The sequence below is a fragment of the Rattus norvegicus genome, chromosome 17, assembly GCF_021556685.1.
Source record: "Rattus norvegicus strain SHRSP/BbbUtx chromosome 17, alternate assembly SHRSP_T2T, whole genome shotgun sequence".
Classification (NCBI taxonomy): Eukaryota; Metazoa; Chordata; class Mammalia; order Rodentia; family Muridae; genus Rattus; species Rattus norvegicus.
In genome coordinates, this window is record NC_141550.1 from 59,514,667 (window position 1) to 59,536,398 (window position 21,732).

Here is a 21,732-nt window from a genome sequence, read left to right on the forward strand (position 1 = left end):
TCCCTGCAGTATTTGTCCCTGCAGAGTTGAGGCCAGTTCCTTTGTGTAACATACCTCCTTTTCTGAGCTGGTGGGACAGCACGGCTCCCTAACTCTTCCAACACCTCCCCATTTCTCTATCCTTCCCCGTGGGCATCATCATCTTCGTTTTATGTCTAGAACTCAGTCGAGAGACACTGACAGTTTACGCAGAAGTTTATTTAAAAAGCAAAACAAATACTCCAAAGAGACGTGTGTGGGCTCTTCTCAAAAGCTAGGGCAGGGCTGCTGGGGCCACTGCTGCAGCTAGTATAGTAATATAGTGGCTGCTACACTGTGACTCTCTCATAATAATAAAAGGAAACATCGACCTCAGTATCATAAAGTATGCAGTTGAGTATGTTACTCGGTGTTCTATTGCTATGAAAAGACACCATGGCCCATGGCAACTCTTATAAAAGAAAGCATTTAATTTGGACTTGCTTATAGTTCTCAGAGGTTATCACCATGGCAGGGACCATGCCAGCACACAGGCAGACGTGCTAATGAAGAAGAAGCAGAGAGATCTATGTCTGAATCTGCAGGCAGCAAGAATAGAGAGACAATGAAATTGGTTTGTGTTTTGAAACCTCCAAACCCACCCACGATGACATACCTCCTCCACCTAATCCTTTCAAATGTTGCTCCCCCAGTGACTCAAATCTATGAGGCCATTCCCATTTAAACCACCATAGTTGACTTTCCCGCGTTTGGGAAAATCACAGGAGCCAATACATTCATAGAGCAATACACAGGCCTGGGAAAACCACCTATTTGACCTTGGTATTTCCCCTGCTGGATACCATGTGGAGTTTAAAATATCTTATGAATGTTTATGAAGAGGCTAGCATATTCAAAATTTTCCTCTCTGACCTAGATGGACAAGATCTTACCTTTAAGATCTTTCCTCATGATTCTCTATAAAAGCCCAAAGGGGTGTGTGTGTGTGTGTGTGTGTGTGTGTGTGTGTGTGTGTGTGTGTGTCAGAAGCATAGAGCAAATATATCTTAACAAAGCCAAAATCTTTTGAGGCTCAAATCTTTTGTTAGCACACTGTGTGGGCCTGCCATCTGAATGTTTGGTATAAGAGATTCCTATTTGTAGCTTCAAGGACCATCAGCCACATGGGAATTCTGACTGTCAGGAGACAACAGGCTCCAGAAACAGCTGCGGTTGACTTAGCTACTCTTATCTAACCCCATTTTCAATGGCTTATCTTGGGACTGCTTTCCATTAAGACATTTTGATTTTGTTTTGTTTTGTTTTGTTTTAAATCAAGGCATCATGGTTAAAGAGGGGGCCAGGGTTTCACGATGACTTGTCAATCAAATTGATACTGGGCTTGAGCTGCCTTCCTTAAAGATGTCCTCACACCCACCTCCCCTTCCCCTTTGGTTAATCTACAGTCAACCTCACACTGAGTGGGCTCAACGCTGAACCCCGACTCTCGCCCTCTGTGCCAAACCTGTTTTTTTCTAAGCTTAGTTGGATCTACTCGCCGCTTCATTGAGTCACCTAAATATCTTTCCCTTCCCTTAATTTGTCAATTTCATCTATCAACATACATACCGTGGTTGGATCTGCCTTTGTTCCTGTGGCTACCACTGTCACTCAGAATCTCACCTTTTTTTTTTTAAGATTTATTTATTTTATTTATATGTGTACACTGTATTCTCTTCATACACACCAGAAGAGGGCATCAGATCTCATTACAGATAGTTGTGAACCACCATGTGGTTGCTGGGAATTGAACTCAGGACCTCTGGAAGGGCAGTCAGTGCTCTTAACCACTGAGCCATCCCTCCAGCCCAGAATCTCACCCTCTTGTCCCTGCATCTATTCTCTCTTCCCATCACAGGGACTATGAGACAGCTCAGTGGATGAAGGTGCCAACCACCAAGTCTGATGACCCGAGTTTGACCCCTGAGACCTACAACGCAGAGAGAGAGAGAGAGAGAGAGAGAGAGAGAGAGAGAGAGAGAGAGAAATGCAAAAACATTTATTTTTAAAGAGGTCATGTTAGTGCCTGTTACCTTCAACACTGCCACTTGAGCTAGCCAGAACTGGTGGAGTCAAGTCGGTTGTCAAAGCAAGCACCAGATAACCTCTGACTTCATAACCACCTCATTTGCACACTAAGCAACAGAGACCCCAGAGTCGTGACAGTCAGACAATTGCCATGACAACTGGAAAGAAACATTAAAGGGGTGAAAAGAGGTTGAAGTCCAAGAAAATCCCAGCCTCTCCTCAGAAAGACATGTCTCGCCCTCTGTCTTCTCTGTATGGCTGTCCTTTATTCTGTATCCCGTGGATGCCAGGTTAAGGAGCTAATCGCCAGCTCCGTCACCACAGTTCCTAGTCTTGGTCAAAGACAAAAGTCTCCTCCACTTCCCAGGTGATGCTGGTCTTACTGCTGGTCCCACAAAATCCCAAGGAAGAAAAGGGATCAGTTAGAGTGTAAAACTTGTCAAGATCTTCTTTGAACATTTCAGGGGGGTTCCCAGAGTACCCACAGCAATCCAGGCTTCTTTGCAGGGTCTCTAAGACCTGCATGCCCTGGTCCTCACTACCACCTCAGGTTGGTTTCTGCTTTGCACACAGGTCTCCCTTCATTTTCAAGCTAATCCAGATTTCCCACAGTCAGAGTTTCTGGACCTGAGCTTCTTCCCGAGAGACTTACCAGAAATGGATTCCTCACACTTCTGAAAGCTGAAAATCTTAAGATTTTCTTAAGATTTTTATAGCTGAGAAATGGGTTCTGAAAAGTCACCTCGCTCAAATAACCACTTCTAGTTCCCTCATAAGAAATGAACTCTCTATAGTAATAGATTTTCTTGCAACTGTGGTCATTTTTAGAGATGAACAGAGAAATGGCTAACAGAACTCGACTATGCCCAGATCAAGAAAGTTTTATTTCTGTGAATCAGAACTATAGAAATGGAAATTTTAATGTTTACATTTGTTTATTTTTACAATTTTTTTTTGGTTCTTTTTTTTTCCGGAGCTGGGGACCAAACCCAGGGCCTTGCGCTTCCTAGGTAAGCGCTCTACCACTGAGCTAAATCCCCAGCCCCATTTTTACAATTTTTTATATGTAGTATGTATATGTATTCATGTGTGTCCATGTCTGTGTGCGCGCGTGTGTGCGTGCGTGTGTGTGCGTGTGTGTGTGAGACAGAGAGAGATTGGAGGCTGACACCAGGCATCTTGCTCTATTACTCTCCTCTGTATTTTTTGAGTAGGATTTCTCACTAAACCTAAAACTCACCAGTTGGCTGGCCTGGCTGGCCAGTGAGTGCCAGGGTTCTTCCTTACTTCATGTGCCTCGTGCTGGGCATACAAGAGTGCTGCTGCTGGCATCACTCTTTCTGGGGATCTGATCTCAGGTCCTCAGCTTGAGCTGTAAGCACTTCCCAAATGTTCCATCTCCCAGCCCGGATGCTCTCATTTATAGAAAATAGGAATCTGTAGCTGAGAACACTGTGTAAAGGGCTACGCATTCCCTTACGTGAGAATTTTCTTGAAAGAGTTGGAACATCCTGTTCTGTTTTTCTGTTTTGTTGTTTATGGGCATAAGGAGCAAGCAGACCTAGAAGTACTCTTCAGGATGGCCTGGCAGGGGCACAGTCTTCCCCAGGCTCTCCTTTCCTGCTGGTTTAAGAGGGCCTGCTTTTCCTCAGGAAGGCTTTTGGGATATCTCCTCTCTTAAACAGATAAGTTAAAGGTTATCTTATCTCAGTAAACACACTGATCTTAGGACAACCCATTAACTCCTTCCAAAGAATCTGGAAGTTTCCAGGATAAAAGATGCCATTCTAGGTCTCTCGGAGTAAACTGCACAGCACTGATATCTGGGGTCCTCTGTTCACACCAGCCCATTATGCCCATAGAGTCGTTACACAGAGATAGTTCTCCGGTGGCTTGCAGTGTCTCTTACAGAAGAGTCGCCTGCGTCCCATGCCCACCAGGGGACAAGATTCTAGGGTTTGACTCTGTGGTTTCCCTACACCAGTCACCTACCGTCTCTTTTCCACCCTCATAGGAGGTGCCTCAGTGTACCATAGCAGCAGCACTGAGCCACACAAAGGTCTCTGTCCCAGGATGCTTTCAAATGCCCCCTGGACAGAGTCAGCTCTCTTCTTCACCTGCTGTTTTAGATGGGTGGTCTTCAGGAAGCCACCATTTCCTACCTTCTACCTGGCAAGATGAAGGACCCTTGCTGGTTCAGTGATTGGGGCTTCTCATTTAGTAAATGAGCCCAACAGGTAGGTGACTACTTAGTTGAACAGAATTACACTTGGCTTTATGATGGTTTATCTGATCCTCCATCAGGATACCATACATGTTTTCAAATAGTCATTTTTTATCATTCTTGTTTATGTGTCTCTGTGTATGTATGCTGCTTCTTGATGCCCAAGGAGGACAGAAGATGGTCTTTATATCAACAACTGAGTAATGATAGCATGGTTTCTAACCCTGAGACAAAGCCACGGTACCATCCCAGGACTAGACTCATCCAAACATCATGCTGCCCAGAAAGCAATTTTTATAATGACCTATTTTTAAAATTGGGTCATTGTACTAAGAGGGGCAACATGCCACAGAAGGTCACATGTGGTGGTGATGTGCCCTGCCTGCCTGGCTATGACATCAGAGTGGCCTTGCCTGTGAGCTAAGGGAGAACACCCATGGATGCCCCACAGATGACTCAGTCAGAAGAAAGAGTGCTGTGAACAACTTGGACGTCTGTGGAACAAAGGTCATTCATAGCTGAACAAAGTGCAGGGTCATTCACAGTCGAGGAAAGCACATGCAGCTCCATGAGGGGAAGGGGGGAGCAGACAGATCTGGTATTGGGCAGGCACCTGTTCACAGCACATGCAGATGGATTTCTGGTTTTGGACAGAGAATTGACAAACTTTATTCTGGTTTTTCTCTTAAAAATAAGCTTGTTATTTTAGTAGCCTTCCTGAAAAACCAGTGCAAATATAGTACGAGTCCCATATGCCTGACTCCAGCAGGTCTTGATGTGAACATTGGTCACAAGTCCTGAGCCAATGTCACCACCAACTAAAGTCTCTTTTTAACTGATGTCCTCTTTCTAACCCAGGGCCTTACCAGTGAGCCCTCTGTGATGTCAAGTCATCTGGTCCCTTCAGGCTCCCATTTACTGTGGTGGTTTTCCAACTTCACATGGCCCTTTCCTACGGAATACTAACAACGCTGAGATGCTTACAGTAATTCCTGGCCCATCCTCCATATTGGTTCTGCCTAATGGTAGGAGGTGGAGGCTGTAGGTTTGGGAGGCTAACCACAGAGATACGTCATGCTCCTCACATCTTTCGCTTGCTTGAGACACGCTGTCACTACACAGGCCAAGCTCTCGTCTCACATCCCCCACCCCTGCAGCTAGGACTGTAAGCATGCACCGCCACACCCAGCTACAAAGATTTTTTTTTTGCCCCATTCTGCTTTTAATCTTAGACTAAATCGTGCTTATTTACACAATCAAGGTTTTGCAGCAGAGGCAGACTGTAGCCAAGATCGGAGCAAAATATGTAGATGATTTACTAACCCTACGGTGCAGTCAGTTGCTATGTTTCATTGACTACAGTTTTATGGGCTCGAGAGCGAATCTCATGGTGGTAAAAGTTTTATGACTTCCATTAATTCAGTGTCCTCCGCTGCCACGTTTCTCAACTTGCTGTCAAGTCACAGAACTATATTTTTAGGATATTCCTAAGTGAAGCAGTGTGCAGACTCACCAGACAAAATTTAGAGCAAAATTTCCTGAGAAACTGCAGCAGATACATTCACACACACACACACACACACACACACACACACACACACACACACACCCCACACACACAGAGTCTTATGTGTAAGAAGCTGGGAGAAAGTGACAAAGAACAAGATATGTCTCCTCTATGTGTCCTGGTTGCCATCATTTCCCACTGAGGCTTCACTGTGCTTAGTGTTAGGGACAAGCTGGATCAAGTAGCAGTGATGTGACAGGGTTGAGTCTGGTCTCAGGGCAGATGCCAGGATCTCCAGGCTCTTGTGTGTTTTTACTATGAATTTCACAGAGATGCATGGTTAGTTATGGAAGATGAGATTGCTCAAAAAGGAAGATACAGAGGAGCCTGGAGGTGTGCCATCTCCCCTGGCACACAGAGGGCAACATGAGAAAAATGCCATGGCAAGCAAAGTCCACAGTGACCTCTTACGGGTCACTCATGTCACACATACCTCTCCCAATTGTCTACCACTTAGGGTTTTCAGAACATGTTTTTGAGGCTGAAGGAAGCCCAGGTTGACCCAAGTCTTCCCCCTTGCGTGTTAGCTTCTGGACTTTGCTCCTCCACGATTTTCTATTTTTCCACTTCAGTGAGGCAGGAAAGCGGGAGGAGATGGGGAGGAAGGAAAATGGGAAGACGAAAAGCCAGGCAAGTGAAGAGAGCTGCTGCTGCCTGAGCGCTGAAATCTGGCTTCATTACTGTGTTAGTCACTCTCTCAGAACAATATTCAGCGTCTGAAGCCTTTCGACTTCCTAGGCTCTCCCTTCACACAGAGATATTTGTATTTGCTTGTTGTATTGGTATAAAGATCAATATATTGATATTAGATGCTAAAATTTGTCTTTTCTGACTATAAAAGAAATGAAGACAAGTAAAGCAGGTTGTACTCACGTCTAATGAGCTGATCCATTTGGCTCAGAAGATACCCTGGTTCCTTGGTAAGTGCAGCTTACATGAGTCACTATGTGATTGCTGATGGATGCTGTGTGTGACCCTGGGTCATCTTTGTAATGTTAGGTGGAAATGCTTGACTTCATTCCTAAGGTTACACCTCAAATATCAGTGGAAAATCCTTCACATTGTAGCGTGATGTCATCAAGAGCAGCCCCCTCCTCCCCCAGTGACTGAGGAAGGACATGGTCATGGAGAAAGGACTTTTGCTCTTGGATTTTATAGCATAACCTCATCCTGTGCACATCTCTGCCATAAATGCAGTGCTTAGGGCAGAACAAAGCAATCCAGAATGATAAGCAATCTGGGAGGGAGATGCCAACAGAGATTCTGTGGGCATTAAGCATGCAATTTTTAAAATATGAGATAAGGAAATGCAAAAGCCAATTCCCAACACATCCCACCCCTGGAAATTATCATACTGACTTTCAAAAAAATCTTAGCATGTGCTATCAACCCAGGCATTTATTTACTGAATTGATCTAGCTTAAAAATGGAGTTCATTTTCTATAAACCAAATCTCTAGAGAAGCTCTCCAGGAAAATTAGGATGAATCACTCACTTTTTGAAGTAGGACTTATCCTGCTCCACTCCTGGGCTGAGGGAGAGGAGGAACTGTGTACTATGTTCCCATTGAGGGACCATTTCAATGGCCACTGTCAAAGACAGTGACATTCAATTGAAGTGCATTTCTCTTTTTTCTTTTTCTAAGTTATTTTTTCCAAGCATTTAAGCTCTGTGAGAAGAGCCAACGTACAAGTTCTGTTTGATGCTGAATTTCCAGGGCCTGGAATAGTCTTGGCACGGGTTGGTTACTGATCAAGCAGTAAATTCACAGTCTCCTTCCAGAGATCACTGGAAACAAACAACTGAATATTTATAGAAAATCGCAAGAAGTAGTTACTCAATCAGACTGTGTTCGAGCTAGAAAATTCTAGATTGTTCCCACTGGTTGATGGGATGAAGACACTGCTGAAAGGACCAGAGGTACAAATAGAAGTAGAGTTGTGGAGGATTCGCTGTTTCTAGTACCTCGGGCTTCAAACTACACTTCTCACTAAAGGCATCTTGAGGCAGGATAGGCTGCAGAGTGAGGTGCATACCACCATACAGAAAGCCTCCAGAGCTGGCATGTGAGGAAATCTGCTTGCAAAGAGGAAGATGTGGACCCTAGGACACCCCAGCCTCTATTGCCCACCATTCCCCCACCCCCCAGGTTATCTGCGGCTGCTGTCTGACTCATTGTATGAAATGCACACCCCAGTGGTGATTTAAGATGTGAGGGATACTAACATTCAGTGCCTGAAGTTGCAAATGGCCCAAAGTCCTAGTGACATGATGGAAAGGCCAAGGCCCTTTGTGCACTAGACTGTTGACCTTTCAGATTTTTTCCTTGCTCTTCCTCTTCCTCCCATGGAAGGCTCCTTATGACACACTGACTCTCCTTCTACAGTTAGTCACATGTCTCTGTCCATTTCCTTGTTCAGGGATCCAGGAGCCTGGAACTCCCAGCTGATACCCTGCAGGCCCAGAAACTCACAAATACCAGTATAAACATCAGACAGGGGACTAAACAGTCATCTCCCCTCAGGTGAATCACAGCCTGCCTGCTCTCACACAGCTGATCCTAATCAAGGCAAGATCACCTGAAACCAAACCAGGCCACTCTGCCTTCCAAGCCACAGGCTCCCACACTGCTTTCTGGCCTCCAGGCTGCCATGCCGAGCTGCACGTATGAGAAGTTCACCTCTGCTCAGGGTTTCGCCTCCCACACTATTCTCTCCAAGCACACAGGGGGAACTTAGATGGTTTGCCTGGTATGCCCGGATAGTATTAACAAAGTATGGGTGTCAGTGAACGTGATTGTTGGGGGGAGGGCGGTAATGGAGGGAGGATGGGGAGGGGAACACCCATATAGAAGGGGAGGGGGAGGGGTTAGGGGGATGTTGGCCCGGAAACCGGGAAAGGGGATAACAATCGAAATGTAAATAAGAAATACTCAAGTTAATAAAGAAAAAAATGAAAAAAAAAAACAAAAAAATAAAGTATGGGTGTAATTTTAGGCCATCTGATACCAAACTCTGAGTTAAAAGACAAGCTTTGGGGGCTGGAGAGATGGCTCAGTGGGTAAAGGTGCTAGCCACATAGACTGGAGACCTCAGCTTGATCCCCAGGTCCACAGGAAGACAGAAGAAATAACTGACTTCACAAAGCTATCCTGTGTCTCCACATGTGTGCTGTGGCATGTACACCACATATCACACACACACACACACACACACACACACACACACACACACACGGCTCTACCTCCTAAGTGCTATGACTATAAGTATGTACCACTGTGCTGGGTTCTTAATATTTTAAAACCTTTATTGAGAGAGAGAGAGAGAGAGAGAGAGTGTGTGTGTGTGTGTGTGTGTGTGTGTGTGTGTGGTGTGTGTGTGTGTGTGGTTTAAGTGCTGTTGTTTACTGAGAAATCATATTGGCCCTTACCAATTAAAAAATATTTTTTAAGATTTATTTTATTTGGGCCGGAGAGATGCCTCCGTGGTTAAGAGCACTGGCTGCTCTTCTAGAGGACCTGAGTTCAAACCCCAGCAACCATATGGTGGCTCACAACCATCTGTAATGAGATCTGATGCCCTCTACTGGTGTGTCTGAAGACAGCAACAGTGTACTTATATATAATAAATTAATAAATCTTTAAAAAATATTTGTTTTAATTTACAAGTATATTTGTTTTGTCAGCATGTACACCACATGTGTGTCTGGTGCCTAGAGACCCCCAGAAGAAGGCACTGGATCTCCTGAAAATGTGTGGGTGCTGGGAACTGAACCTGTGGCCTCTACAAGAGCAGCAGGTACTCTCAACAGCTGAGCCATCTCTTAAGCATCAGAATTTAATTTAATTTTGTTGTTGTTCTAGTTGCTTGTTTTGTTTTGTCTTTCAAGACAGGGTTTCTTTCTGTAGCACTGGCTGTCCTAGAATTCACTCTGTAGACCAGGCTAGCCTTGAACTCAGAGATCTACCTGCCTCTGCCTCCTAAATGCTGGGATTAAAGTCCTGTTAAAATTTAATTTTGAAATAGATAATAAGTTCAGAAATTATATTTGGGGCCTCGATAAATGGCTCGGCAGTTGGGAGCACTGGCCACTCTTCCAGGCTTTGGTTTGATTCCGAGCACCCACATAGCCACTTAGAACCACCTATAACTCCAGCTTCAGGGATTCCTGTACTCTCTTCTGACCTCCATGGGCACCAACATTCACAATGTGCTCACACATATATGCAGGCAAACAACTATACACACGGCATAAAAATAAAATGAATCTTTTGAAAATTATATAGAGAATATATATTCATGATACAGTAAAAGAAAGAACATACTTCAGTTTGTCCCTTTTCCTTCCCAAATTAAATACTGTCCCTACACTGCGTGAGACTCTCAGCAAGCGCTCAGTCTTGGAAAAAAGGTCTTTGAAAAAAATGTTGAGAACACATGTCTCCACATGAGAGCTGCTGGGGGATTTGCCCAGCCTCTCAGACGAGTGTCTGCCTCCCCAGGCCCCAGCCAGTTGCTCTTTTAAGTTTATATTTTATTTGTGTTGTTGTTGTTTCGTTTTGACTATGAAATATTTACAGATAGGCCTCCTCCCTAGGAAAGCAGACTTTAATATTAAACTGCCAAATAAGTAAAGAGCTATCTCACAAGAAATGGCGAGAGAGAGAGAGAGAGAGAGAGAGAGAGAGAGAGAGAGAGAGAGGAAGAAGAAGGAGGAGGAGAAGGAGGAAGAGGAGGAGGGGAGGAGGAAGGAAGGAAGGGAGGGTCAGAACCCTAGAACTGGAACATTGTGTACCCATGGCCTACTCAAGTAGTATCAAGCCAAGAACAACTGTGGGCTGGCAGGATGGCACAGCAATTAAAGATGTCTACTGCTTGACCTGATGACCTGAGTTCAATCTCAGGGACCCACATGATGAAAGGAGAGAAGGAACTCCTGTGGATGATTCCCCCAAGTTGTTCTGTGACTCCACAGAAGCATGATGGCACACACAATACCCCTACATCCTCACATAGATAGATAGATAGATAGATAGATAGATAGATAGATAGATAGATAGATAGGCAGGCAGATAGATAGATAGGCAGATAGATAGATGATAGATAGATAGATAGATAGATAGATAGATAGATAGATAGATAGATAGCTGGCTTGACAGTTAAAAGCACATACTGCTCCCACAGAGGACCCTAACTTGGTTTTCAGCATCTGGGCACTAATAGCCCAGTAACTACAGAGCCTGGGGTAATCTGAGGCCTCTGCTTAGAGGGTACCTGGATCCACACATTACCTACACAGAGACCCACATCCATAGGTCTAACTTAAAATAGTTCTTTAAAATTGTGTGTGTGTGTGTGTGTGTGTGTGTGTGTGTGTGTGTATGTAAAATTAAGATGCCTACTGGTGCCAGGAGTTGAACTTAGAACCATATATGTGTTATTTAATATAGCCACTGAGATGTGTTCCCAATAGCCCCACAAAACATTTTTTAAAAAATTATCTTATCTTCGTAAATGTTAGTGCCCCCTTCCCAGATGTCACTTTCCTACCCCTCACAGATATATGTCATTTATAATTTTTCATTCTGTATGGATTGAAAAGATGAAAAGATGAAGACTCATAAAAACCTACTAAAATCACTCCAGAAAATTCTTCCTAAATGCCATAAAAAATTCAGTCACAGTACAAATTTTCAATCACTCCAGGCATATCTTATCTATCTATCTATCTATCTATCTATCTATCTATCTATCTATCTATCACTTACTTCTCTAGGCATGGTCTTATAAATAGCCAAGGCTAGCCTCAGTCCTGGTGTCTCGGCCACCCCAGAGATTAGATTACAATATGAGCTGCCATGCCCTGCCAGTGTGTTTATCTGAGTCCCAGTTTTAGAAGGCATGGGCTGTAATAGTTGACAGGGCACTTAAATCTCTTTTATCTATGGGTTCTCTCTCTCTCTCCCTCTCTCTCTCTCTCTCTCTCTCTCTCTCTCTCTCTCTCTCTGCCCCTAACACACACACACACACACACACACACACACACACACACACACACATACACACCATAGTATATACATGTATACATTGAAATTTGTTTGATGGAGAAATCAATCTGCTAATCCTATCTAATTTCCAACTGCCTTCTGTCAATAATCTATTCATAAATACTTAGTGAGTTCTAAAATTCAGAAATAAACTACAAACACAACAAATGGAAAGAATCTGCTGCCACGTGGGCTTTGTGTTTTAGTGGGTATCTCCATGTGTCATTGGTCTCATGGAAAATATTCCCCTTGAAAGAGGGGATTCTGTATGGTAAACAAATTCCAGGCAGTCAATTGCCATTTGGAGAGTAGCACACTTCTGAACTTGATAGGTCCAGTCCAAGTAAGCTTCACCCACTTCCATTCCCAGCAGCCCCTGGGAGAGGCTTGGCTCCCTACTCTCTCACCGAGAGAAGGGTGAGGCTTTCTGTTATGTTAAGTGGAGAAAGTGTTCTGTGGAGTTTCCATTTCCGTTTTTTTGATGCGTGAGTCAGAGTCAATGTGTTCAAATCTTCAGGACACATTTGACTTCCTCTTGTGTACATTTCTTGTCTCTGTTTTTAAATGAGCCTTTGGCTTAGACTACAAGGTACCAGAAGGGGACACACCAGGTTAGTGAGATCTTTGTCAACCATTTCCAAGTATTTCCCCCGTTTATCCTTCACTCCTTTACTCTGTGAACCACCATTTATACAGTTTTGATTTGTTTAAGTGTGTAGACACCTACCACAGTACTCATCTAGAGTTCAGGAGACAACTTTCAAAAATTTCATCTTCTTTTCCTGAGTGGAGCTCAGGAACTAAACTTAGGCAGACAGACTTGTAGAAAATGCCTTAACCCATTGAGCCATCCTGCTGGCCTGAGAATGTCATCATATTTATAAAGCAGAGCATACCTGCTATGCTGTCACTTGGAAGGCAGAGACAAGTTCAGCCTACCCAAGATTACATAGCAAGACCCTGAATAATAATGATAATGATGGTAATAATAATAATAATAATAATAATAATAATAATAATAATAGTAATAATAACCAAAAGGTAGATAAACTCATCAAACTTTGGCCTCCAAGAATTTTGTCAGAAATTGGGAAAAGCACATATTTCCAGTCACTGGTCAAGGCTGCAGGTTCTCTATGGCAGTAAATAAGCCTAGAAATGCCTGTTTGCTCACAAAGCCAGTTTCTTGTTTGCAACTGTGTCCTGTTAAACCTGCAGAGTCTACTTGCCTGCTTTGGTTAGGAGACCCAAGCTCCCCTTGACATAGAGAATCTATCTTCCAACAGTGTGTTAGGAAAAGGGATTGTAGCAGATTGCATATCCAGTCCCAGGGGCACTTCCATAACATTTTTTCAGGCAAAGGAAGTCCTGTGGCCCATCTGAGCTCAGCAGTGTGTATGGCAGGGTCGAAGGAGGGCTTACAATGTAGGGGCATCCAGGAGAAAGGAGAGGATGTGTGTGAATAGTTCTTCCTGGATTGGATCAAAGTGAAGGCCTCCTTCCCACGAGCCCCTCCCCTATGACCTTCCTAAATGAAACAGCTCATGTACAGGACCTCTCTGCTTAGACTCTGTACCAGCTTGAGAGGAAATGGATCAGATGTTCAAAGGGATCCCATGCTTCCTCAAGCCATGACCATGTGGCCTTCTATGTCTCAGCCTTTGGCGTAGGACTCTTCATTCTCCAGGCAAAGGAGCCAAGATGACACTGTCCCCCAAGGATAGACTAGTTTAGCTTTTGAGAGGTGCAACATCTGGAAAAGATGCATAATTAAATGCTGGTCTCTTGTATGGAAAAATAAATAGTCTTGATCCTACAGATCAAACGAGAGGTGTGGGTTGTTTACATAGTGGGTCTTTTCAGGTTTTTGCAGAATCAATGGATCTTGGAACATTCAGCATAAACAATGAGAAAATTAAAACAAATCCTCATGGAGCATAAGAGATAGCTTTCTTTAGCATGAATCATGAGTCAATTATGGCTTCTAAAAACACAAGCTGAATTCATTGATCTCCAGTTGGCAGACAGAGAACATGAGAAGGAACCCAGCTCCTGACCTATGCTCAGACACAGGACATTAGTGGGTTAGAGGTGGGTGTAGTTTTTCTACTCACTAGACTATAATCTCTGTCTCGTTGCTTGAGGTAGCTGAGGTCCTCTTGAGAAAGAAGAGACGCCGGGACCTGGAGGGAACTTCAGTATGGAAGGCATTGAGCACCCGGGCAGCAATGGAAGAGGAAGTCCACGGAGAGCATCCGCAGGGGCAGGAATGAGGCTTTCCACATAGAACCCAGGGAAGCGGTGAGACTCAAGAAGTAGTGCTTGTGCCCTGGTGGTGTGCTTAGCAGTGAGGATTTCCTTTGTATCCTGGATGGGATGCTGACAATTTGTGATGGGCAATGAGGGGGCAGCTAATAATGTCTGGTTGTTTTTGGAACACCCAAGTTTGGGTGCTCCTTGAAGAAATCCGGACTGTAAGGACAGATATTGGATGATAAGTTCTTACCTTAACATATCGAGGCATTGAAAAGTCAAATCTCAGGCCAATGTAAGTTTATATTATTCATTTATTAAAGATGTAGAAATACCTACATGTATTTATAAGTGTGTTTGCTTATCCATGTATGTATATAGAGAGGCCAGAAGAAGATATTGGATTCCCTGAAGCTGGGGTTACAGCCAGTTGTGAGCGAAGTTGCATGCTGGAAATGCAATTTAGGTCCCCTGCAAGAGCAACAAAGATCCTATTTTTTTTTTTAACACAGTCTCATTGTGGAGCCCTGACCGACCTGAAACTCACTCTGAAGATCAGGTTGGCCTCTAACTCCTAGAGATCTATCTACCTCTTTCTCCCAAGTGCTGGATAAAGGCATGCACCGCCATATCTGACCTGGAGTAGCAAATATTCTTAACCACTGAACCACCTCTCCAGCCCCATGAAAGTTTTGTTTTAAAGCAATCATGTCTGTCTGAGTACTGCACAGAAAGTGACTTTATTTATATCACTGTGTGGTTCAGCCATTATCTCTTCCTCTCTGACATCAGAGTGATAGCTATTCTTTCAGCCTGGGTCACAGAATGAAAACTACAGAGCAGGGTTAAAGGGACTGCCCCATAATTAGGAGCATTGCTGCTCTTGCAGGGGACCCAACCCTTCTTTGAGTCATAGCATTCATATCGAGCCACTCACAACCACATGAAGTAACTGTTGCAGGATATTTGATCACACTGGAAACCCCAAAACTGTATTATTTACTGGAAAAAGCATGGCTCTAGTTGTGATGTGGCTCAAGCCTTAGAACACATCTTTAATCCCACTGGCTGGAATAAAAACATGCGCTTGGTACACACCTTTAATCCCAAACAATGAAGGTAAAGTTAGTTTGTAGAAGGAGCACCCATATTTGAAAATATCTAAATGAGTGTCAGACTAAATGATGAATCAGAGAAAGATTTAACAGAATAGGGTATGTTCAACTCTCACCAGGAGGAAGAGAAAAGGAAAGCTACTTAAGAAAGCAGTGAAGGGGGTGGAGTTTTACTCAGAGAGTGAAAGACAAATTGCAAAGAGAGAACAAGCTAAACATAGGTGAAGACAGAATGAGCCAGAGAATGAGAAGCCAGAAGATTAGAACAGATTGCTGAGGTTAGTAGAAGACCAGCAGAGCAACTCAGAAGTAGACAGAAGCCAGACTGAATCACTCAGCTAGGAGAAGAGTTAGAGTTGAATCTACCTGAGTTCAGAAAGAACTAAGAAGGGATGCGCTGATTCAGCAGTAAGTCTCAGAGGCTGAAAACATTCTAGCCTAGATAAGATTGCATAGAGGCTAGAGGCTTCCAGTACAAGACCTAGTGTAGAAGACTAAGACAGGAAACCTCAGTGACAACAACTACTTCAGGTGAATAAAAGATGCTCTTACAAGTAACTCCAGAAGTTCTGATGCCCTATTTTGGCCTCTCAGTTCAGTTGGGCACACTCAATGCACACTCGAGGCAAGCAGGCAGACATAAACACGCATATAATAAAAATGAAAATTTAAAGCAATAAAACAAAAATCATGCAGAGCAAAACCCACTGCCAATGTGTAGCCAAGGGAGGAGACAGCACTTGACACAGTAAGGTCAAGTGGTTTTAGAGGCCATTTCCCAACATGTTATGATTTCACTCAAGTTCATTTGTGTGGATACTGGGACCACAGGTGTGATGCTAAGTGTTGTGGTTCTAGTGGAAACCACCACCATAGGCTCAGAGCAAGTGTCACTATTAGGACATGTGACCTTGGAGTAGGTGTGGCCTTACTGGATGAAGCATTTCACTGGAGTATGATCTAAGGTTTCAGAGCTCAAACCAGGCCCAGTCTCTGTCTCTCTTTCTCCTGCCTGTGGATTCATAGGTAGAACTCTCAGCTCTTAAAAACAATGACTTCACGAAATTCTTAGGCAAATGGATGGAACTAGAAAATATCCTGAGTAAGGTAACCCAATCTTACAAAAGCGCACATATGACATATACTCACTGATAAGTAGATATTAGTCTAAAAGCTCGGAATAGCCAAGATACAATTCATAGAACACATGAAGCTCAAGAAGAAAGACAAAAGTGTGGATAATTTGGTATGTCTTAGAGGAGGGAACAAAACACTCATAGGAGAAAATACAGGGACAAAGTGTGGAGCAGAGACTGAAGAAAAGGCCATCCAGAGACTGCCACACATGGGGATCCATCCCACATGCAGTCACCAAATTTGGTCACTACCGGGGATGCCAAGAGATGCATGCTGACAGGAGTCTGATATAGCTGTCTCCTGAGAGGCCCTGCCAGAGCCTGCAAACACAGAGGTGGATGCTCACAGACAACCATTGGACTGAGAATGGGGTCCCCAATGGAGGACTCAGGGAAAAGACTGAAGAAACTAAAAAGGTCTGAAACCCCATAAGAAGAACAACAATATCAACTAACCAATCCTCCCAGAGCTCCCAGGGACTAAACCACCACCCCAAGATTACAGCCACATATGTAGCAGAGGATAGCCTTGTCAGGCATCAATAGGAGGAGAGGCCCTTGGTCCTGTCAAGGCTCAATGATGGCCCAGTGTAGGAGAATGCAGCAGGGAAGTGGGAGGAAGAGGTAGGTGGGGGAGTACCCTCATGGAGGCAGGGGTAGGGAATGGGATGGGGGGTTTCTGGAGATGAAACCAGGAAAGGGATGACATTTGAAATGTAAATAAAGAAAATATACAATAAAAGAAAAGAAAAAGAAAAATTAAAAAAAGAGAGTAAGGGTTGGGGATTTAGCTCAGCGGTAGAGCGCTTGCCTAGCGAGCACAAGGCCCTGGGTTCGGTCCCCAGCTCCGAAAAAAAGAAAAAAGAAGAAGAAAAGAAAAAAAAAGAGAGTAAATAGTAAATGAGAAGAGCTGAGTGGGAACCATTGAAGAGGCAAAGAATGTGTGACTCTCCCATTCTAGTGACTCAAGCCTGCCACGTTGTCCTTTCTTTCTGGAGAAGGAAAGGAAGAGGGTCATGCAGTGGATGGAGAATTCCAAGCGCAAGTGTAGCATGCCAATGAAGTATTCATAGAGTAGGCTAGTCCTTTTTCCTCACTCAACTTCTCAAATGTTGGTGGCTAGACTCTTCCTCTTCAGCAAAGGGATTGAAGCCGCTCTAGAGAATCGAAGAGGAGATATTGTTAAGAGTCTGGTGTTAGGTGTCAACTTCACCATGGTGCAGTGTGAAAATTAGTCAGTCTCTATCATGGACTCAACCACCAAGTAGCCTTGCATGACTGATTCCTAAACTGTGAGAGCCAAGGGCACTCAAATGACAGAAAAGGTAGCCAAAGACAGAAATCAGTTTGGAGAAAACAGTGACACACAAAGAGTCCTACATAATAAAACAATATAAAATATATGGCATTCAGATATGTCTTTATTATTAGTGCATATTGGCATTAAGGTCAGCCTCCGAATCCAGTGATGGTGTCACCTATAGGGGACGAGGACCCTCTTGCATCTATTGCCAAGTATAGAAGTTTAATAATAAAGGCTATACATGCAGCAGTGAAATGATATGGAAAATTAATCAGTGCCGTGAGACAGGAGTCTTCAGGCTGACACCAAAGCACACCTATGAAGTGTCAAGCCCTAAAAACCACTGGAAAACTGCACTAGTTCCCTGCAAGTGAAAAACACCTCATTATTTGGGATCAATATTCTGGGCATTAGAATTCTTAAGAGAATTCAATGTAGAAGATACTCTAAAGAAAAATGAGGTCTGGACTATTGTGCTATACCTCTAAGACTACCAGTTAAGTGGCAGGCTGAAGTAGGGGTGCTTTAAGACTTGTTAGGGCCTCAAAATTTTTTTATCTTCTGAGCATACTTTCTAAAGAAACTAACAAAAGAAAGATTCCACCAATGTGAGATTAAGAGAAGAAAAGCATCATATAGAATGTGCTAGAGAACCGACATAGAGGGAAAGACAAGGGTCTCCTTAGAGTGATGGGGTCAGCATAACCTCGCCTCACATGACACAGAATCCAGAAATGTGGTGCCTTAGTTGGGCTTTATTTCTGGGAAGAGATACCACGGCCACAGCAAGTCTTATAAAGGAAAACATTTAATAGGAGCTGGCTCTCAGTTTCAGATGTTTAGTCTATTACGTCATGACAGAGAGCATGGCAACATGCAGGCGGACACGGTGTTGGAGAAGGAGCTGAGAGCTCTACACCTGGACCCAAAGGCAGGAGCAGGAGACTGTGTGTCACAATGGGTATAGCCTGAGCATGTAAGACACAAAGCCTGCCCCCACTGCGACACACTTCCTCCAACAAGGCCACATCTCCTAATAGTGCATTCCTTATGGACCAAGCATCCAAACACACGAGTCTATGGAGCTTATTTCTATTCAAACTGCCACACATGCTGAGAGGCTTATGAGGCAGGGCTCTCCCACTGTGGGCATTTATTTTATTTTCTTAATTAATTTTTTTCATACAATATATTTTAATCCTATTTTCCTCCCCTAACTCCTCCAAGATTCTCTCCACCTCTCTATTTACCCACTTCTATGCCTTCCTCTCTCTTAAAGAAAACAAAGCAAAAATCCCAAAACAAAAAAGTCAAGAAACAAAAACCTCCACAAAAATCAAAACAATCAAAAGACTAATAAGACAAAAAGAAAGAAAGAGAGAGAAAGAGAGAGAAAGAAAGAAAAAGAAAAAGAATGCTGAAACAAAGCAAAAAGTCCACCAAAGTCACACTGAGTTTGTTTTGTGCTGACCAGTTCTCCTACGCATGGAACCTGCCTGGGAGTGTGGTTGTTATACCCAGTGAGATGCCACTGGGGAAACCGGATTTTCCCCTTGCCAGCAGGTATCAATGACAAATCGCTTCTTGGTTACAGGTGGGAACCCAGGCCCGCTTTTTCCTGTCAGTGATGGCATCCCATCCTTCTTAAACCTGTGCAGGTCCTGTGCATGCTGCCACGGTCTCTGTGAGTTATTCCTGGAATACATTGTTTCTTAGAATTATTCATTACCTCTGGCTCTTAAAGTCTTTCTGCTTCCTGTTCTGCTTAGACGGCTGAGCCTTGGCGGGCAGGGCTTGATGAAAACATCCCATCTGGGGCTGAGTGCTCTAAAAACCTCCCATTCTCTCACACAGTCCAGTTGTGGGTTTCAGTGTTAATTACCATCTACTGCTTCTCTGATATGGGCTGAGTGAGGCACTGGCTGACCTATGGGGGTAGCAATGTGTCATTGGGAGTCATTTTATTACTGTGTTTCTTTTGCAGAGTGATAGTATTAGGTTTTCTCCAAGGCCGATGACCTATTTGGTCTCAGGTGTTTTTCTACTTCAGCAGTGTCAGATGTGGATTTTATCTCACGGAGTGGGCCTTTAGAAAGTGGTTGGTTACTCCTTTATAGGAGTAAACCACTATTACACCAGTACGTCCTGCAGGAAGGTTGCATTGCAGACCCCAGGGTTTGTAGCTGAGGTGATGACTACCTTCCTCCTCTGCTACCTCCTCTGCTAGCATGCAGAGTACCTTCTAGTAGCATGAATGCTACTCAGTAGGAGTGAAGCTTGTAGGTAGGTACCAGCTTGACTTCTCCACGTTAGATTACACAAGTAAATGTCTTTAGCAATAAGGACCGTACCACCAGAGTGTGGAGAGCAACCAATACCTTGGCAAATGCCTGTGATTTTTAGGGGGCTTCCTAAGACCCCTTTAGCCAATGATTTAGGCTCCGTATGTAATTTTAAAATTCTCTAGTTTAAAAAAAATGAGTCTTCCTTTTTCTTTTCTTCCTTCTCCCGCCCCTCCTCCAGTGCCTCTTCTTTCTTGTATTAGCTTCTAAATGTTACATATTTATATTACCATGTGATGTTTTGCTACATAAATACATTGTGCAATGTTCACATTAAATTTAGGGGTTGAAAACATTCAAGCTCTGTTCTCTTAGCGTTCTGAAATACACACTGCATTTTCCTCTGTGTCCACTCTGCTGTGGTAAGCTTTCCAGAATCCTTTCCCTGAAACTGACACCCATTGCCAGACCTTCCCATCACTCCTCCCCTCTGCTCTCCCTAGCCCAGTTTTCTCCTAATTAAGCATAAATGTTTTATATTGTTATACATGATATGCTTTGTAAAATTTTACTCTTTTAATTTTAAAAAGAGTCAAACAGCTGTGAATGGTTTTAAAAGCCTGAAGAAACTGTGTACTGGCATAAAATGGTACTTAAGTTCTGGACGGGGTAGAGCTGAGGGGAGCGCACTGAGCATTGCTTGCACAGAGCCAGTGTTCTGTGCCTGGAGCCCCAAACAAACAAGCTCCATAGTCATCCACAGGTCCAAGGTGCTTTGTGAGGTGAAAAGAAGGGGGCCAGGGAGAAAAGTGTAGGTATGACACAATTCGTGAGACATCAATAGAGACAAATACACACCCATACATACGCATTCATATACACGCATTTGTGTGCAGACACTTGAACACGTACACTTGAACACACATACTCACTCGTGTCCACACTCACACATTCCTTCCTGGATACACATGAACACACCCAGGGGAGGAGACACTAGGGACTGAAAACACCAGCTGGAAATAGAAATGGGAGTCTCCAAGGGATGGGAGATTCCCACATTGCACCTTCATATAGTTTTGAATGTGGAAACCATGGAAATGTCTACTTATTCACAAAACCTGTTCTAAAGCAGTAGTCCTCACCCCTTCAGGCATGGAAAGACCCCTTTTTAGGAGTTGCCTAAGACCATTAGAAAACACATATTTGAGGTTGGGGATTTAGCTCAGTGGTAGAGCACTTGCCTAGGAAGTGCAAGGCCCTGGGTTCGGTCCCCAGCTCCGAAAAAAAGAACCAAAAAAAAAAAAAAAAAAAAAGAAAAGAAAACATATATTTACCTTACAATTCATAGCAGTAGCAAAATTACACTTATAAAGTAACAACAAAAATAATTTTATTGTTGGCAGCCATCACATGAGGACCTGCTTTGAGGAGTTGCAGCATTAGGAAGGTTAAGAGCCACTGTTCTACAGGGAGAAGCTTGGGAGCAGCAAGCTAAAAGCTGTGGAAGATGTCGGAGCATGTACTGCTGGAGAGGCAAGGTGAGGAGACTATTACTTACCAGCACCCTGGAGGACCTAACGGACTTCAGTGTGACACTTAACAAGGTAAAGGAGAGAAGGAAGAGGCAAGCGACCTGAGAGCCCTCACATGGAGAGGTCTGAGGAAACACTGGTTCACTCTGCAATAGAAGGAATCGCAGCACTGACCAAGCCCCTGAGCAAAGTGGCTTGAGCAGGGAGTGTTCCTTTCCAGCCCACCTT